The sequence below is a fragment of the Quercus suber genome, unplaced genomic scaffold (genome assembly GCF_002906115.3).
Source record: "Quercus suber isolate HL8 unplaced genomic scaffold, Cork oak 2.0 scaffold_297, whole genome shotgun sequence".
Lineage (NCBI taxonomy): Eukaryota > Viridiplantae > Streptophyta > Magnoliopsida > Fagales > Fagaceae > Quercus > Quercus suber.
Window position 1 is genome coordinate 715,390 of NW_027069753.1, and position 4,428 is coordinate 719,817.

The 4,428-nt window shown below is 35.7% G+C and overlaps 1 pseudogene; it reads right to left on the reverse strand.

Moving 5' to 3' along the window:
• Window positions 1–309: 309 nt before the first annotated feature.
• LOC136071270 (protein RETICULATA-RELATED 1, chloroplastic-like) lies at window positions 310–2,754 on the reverse strand (annotated as a pseudogene).
• Between the last annotated feature and the right edge of the window lie 1,674 nt (window positions 2,755–4,428).

Consider the following 4,428-nt stretch of genomic DNA (forward strand, 5'->3'; position numbering starts at 1 on the left):
AGCCAGGAGAGAGCGTGGTTTCTTGTATCCTTTTTCAAGGATAAGAGACCACCCTGGTAAACAAGGCTTACTTGAATTGAATGCTGACTCAATTGGGATGAATTACAGAAGTTCATTACAAACATTTGCAGTTGGATAATTTGATAATAGATTTAACACTCATAACTAAGGAGAATGATGGCAATAATTCAAAATCATTGAATTGTTTGGGACATGAGAAACAGGTTTTGCGAAATCTTGACAGTTTGAGAGCCCAAAAGAAATGTTTAAAGTTATTTTTAAAAACAATGTAATATTCCCATTAAAAAAAAGGTGTAATATCGTAACTAAACCTTCAATCTATAAAAAAATTTCAAGAACAATCAATTCTGAATACAGCATTGTTATACATGTCAATTTAGATTAAGTGGAAGTACTTTAAAGGGAAAAAAAAAGAAAAAAAAAAAAAGAAATCCTCCCCAAAAATATTATTCTTGTACTAGTCATTAAATTTTCTCTCAGCTGCCTCACTGCAGAAGCAGCCATGAATCATTATGGATACTTCCCACCCGCTCTTTCTCTAAATTTTGGTGAGCAAGCTCTCAATATCTTCGTCATATGGCAAAATTGGACAGTGATAGTGATTAGATCAACAGAACTATGCTCAACTTGTAGTCACCTTCTTCTGGACAATCCTCTTTCTCCGTGCCTAGGGAGCCGCTGGTTCCCCATCAGCAACAGAGTCAACAGTCCCCTGTTTGATGCCAAGGAGCCCAAGCCCAGAAACAATGGCATTCTTTGATATAAACCATTTTGAAGATGGCCTATTAACATCCTCAGAAGGTCTGCTGTAAACCTTCAAGAGACTATCTGATTGAACCAGTGGATCTGCCTCTGCGCCTAACCATGCCAGCCTTGATCTCTCCTAGTTGAACATTCAAAATCCTGCATACAATGATTACTAACAAAGTTAAACTGCTCAAGCTCTGATGAAAGTATCCAAAGGCAGGGACAATTATTTTAGGTACATAAAGTTTGGATACCAATACTGATCAAACAAAAAAGCTTTAATAATCTAGGTTAAAGATTTCAATATAATCAATATGTGGATGCATATTAACAAGTTCTGACAAAGATTGCAAATCTATCAAATACAGAAGAAATTTATCAAGGAAGACACATTAATGAATAATCTGGCATCAAATGTAAATGGGTCCTTTGACATAGAAGCAAGGAGACTGAGAATGCTAATGCCACCAGATGGAATTCTCAGAGCATATGAGGCAAACATAAAATATATATTGACAGACTGACAAGTATATAAACCTAACGGAATAGCACATATTTTGTTCTAAATAAATAAATAAAAGAATAGAATAAAATAGAATAAGAAGCTCTTTCCTAGAAATGAATAAGCTATTAGCAAAAGCTAAAATAATGAAAGAGAAGCCACTACAGTTGGAAGACTATACAATTAAGTGAAAATATTGAGTATATCAACAATGAAGAAAATCCCCAACAATATCATATCAATTTAATAAATTAGAATGAGAGAGAGGTTTGAAAACATCCCTTCCTTTGGCATGGGAAAATGCAAAAACTACATAAGTCAGTAAGTGTGAACCGGCACGATTGTCAGGTTTACATGAATGACTTGGTAGAGAAGAAACAGACCTCAAAGCTGTGCTGAAAAACAATGCCACTCCAATAACATCAAAGTGGCTGATCATTGCTCTATCAAATCCACTTAACAACTGATATCTGAGGTTTGCATAGAGACCGAGGAATGCACCATAACCAAGTGCATTGCTACTCACAGTTGGAATTGTCACAGATAACCTGCCCAACAATTAATGGTCACCCAAAATAATTTAGTCTGAATACTTCGCCCCATCACAGGCAGAGTTATTTACTTTCTTACTTATAAGGTGAAAAGAAAATAGATTAACAAAAGACATATTTACCTTCCCTCCTTTTTACTGGCCAAGAAGTTTGATACTGCGCCCTGTACTGCTCCAGCACTTAACCCAACCATACACAACTCTGCAGCCTTGTAGAAGAATGAATGGATTCTCTTCTGCAAGTCAAATTCCCGAAGTGGGTAACTCTTTTCAAATATATTGTTTGGGAGCTTCTGTAATGTATTTTGCAAGTTGAATTGGAATGTGTTACCATATGAACGACAAGGAGCAAGAGACCAAACAACAACAGCATTGCAGGCTGCTATGGTAAGGACATTAATAAGTGCCAAATCCCATTCTTGCTTTATCCTACAACCATAGTAAAGAGAATCTAATCAGTTAATTATATTTAATGAGCATAACAGATAAAGTTTGTCATAAATAAAGCACATACCTATCCTTACAGTTCTTCAACTCCCACCAAACTGAGCAGCCAATTGTAGCAGCCTGCTCCAAAAGAAGCTTATATAAGAAGGCAGGATCTGCAATCATCCTGTGCAACAGAATAATTTTAGTTGATTACACAAGAATCCGAGGATAGACTCAACTGCTTACTGATATTCAATCAGTCAATGCACATAGAAAAGAATCAACCACTAATTTGTTCACAGCATTATTGAGAGGTTGACATAAAGATATTATCTGTAATATAATTGTGCTTAAAATTTGGGTAAGAAGTTTAACCAGAACATTAAATCCATTTCTAATACTTCATTGCCTATGATTATGTACCTCTGATAGCACAAAACAGTCATATCCAGGTATGTATACTACAAATGAACATTTACAATAGTGAACTCTGATTCTTAAACAACCAACCAATTGAAAACCATAATATGAACTAGCAATATGCCTGTCTGGTGCATGGATTTCTTAAAAATTCATATATAAAGAAAAGTGTTTTTTGATAAGTAAGAAAGATGTATATTCAAAAGGTTACTTTATAAATGAAAAGCACAAAGCAAAACAAAATTTACAAAAAAGAAAGAAACATAGAAGAGAAAAAAAAAAAAACAAGGAAGAAAATTAATAAAACTAAAAGAAAATTATCCAAGTTATATGATGGAAGTCTATTGTTTAAGATTTTTGTCCAAAACTACTGATTTTGGTAGATGATTTAAATATTTTGCTACTTTAAGTTGGAGGATGGAGGATTTCTTTTTTTGATAAGTAACAAAAATTGTATTGAAAACAAAACAGACCCAAATACATTGGAAATGTACTATGGGTACAATACAATCAAGATCCCAAATTATAATGATCCAACAAATCAGAAATAGAAAAACATGAAAATGTTTGTAAAAAGCTAAACTCTACTCGAGTAAAGTACGAAAGAAAAAGACTTAATCTCGAGAATAGAACGTGCACATCCCTCAAAACTTCTAACATTCCGTTCTCTCCAAATATACCACATTATGCAATGTGGCACAAACCTCCACAAAGCTATATTGCAATGTTGGCTGAACCTGCCCTGCCATGAAGATAACACCTCCAGATTCCAAACAAGCTAAACACCATTGTCCACGACTCATATGCTAGCATGACATTAGAAGGGGATGAAGAATGATAATATCCACGAACCTCAAAACCTTTACTCTTAGCCGGCTTCCAATAGATTTATCACAATCATCACCCTGCACAGACGTGGAATAGATCAAGTCCATAAACAAAGCCAATGATTCTAATTCCCAATTGATGAGAACTGTACATACCAGTGAAGCCCCCCTAGACCGACTAATATAGTAAAATTCCGGAAAAGCCTCCTTAAGAGGATAATCTCCACACCACACATCATGCCAAAACTTCACTCTAGTACCATCACCCACATGGCCATTGTTTACTCATTGAAAGTGCGGGGGGTTGGCCTTGATAAGGTTTGTTGGAAGCCAGCAAAAAGTAGGGGTGGTTTTGAGGTTAGAAGTTTCTATCTTTCTTTCTACCGTCCTACTCTCTCCTTCCCTTGGAGGTTGGTGTGGCAATCAAAGGTCCCTCCAAGGGTGGCTTTCTTTTCATGGTCAGCCTCTTTAGTTAAGATTCTTACAACTGATAACCTCCACAGAAGGAGTATTATTGTTCTTGATTAGTGTTATATGTGTAAGAGGTGGGGGGGAGTTGGTGGATCATCTTCTGCTTCATTGCCCAATAGCTTATGAGCTATGGTCTTTGGTGTTTTGTTTGTTTGGACTCCATTGGGTTATGCCTCTTAAGGTAGTTGAGTTGTTTGAGTTTTGGCAAGGTCATTTCAGGCGACATCGCAATATTGTTTTTTGGAGACTTGTGCTGCATTGCTTGATGTTGTGTATTTGGAGTGAAAGGAATGCTAGATGCTTTGGGGGATGTGAGCGGTCCTTGTTAAAGATTAAGTCTTTTTTCTTGCATACTCTCTTTGTTTGGAGTGTGGCTTTATCACATTTTTCTTGTTTTTCCCTTCCTGCTTTACTTGATCATTGTAATTTTGGTTCTTGAATTTTTTTTTTTTTTTTTTTTT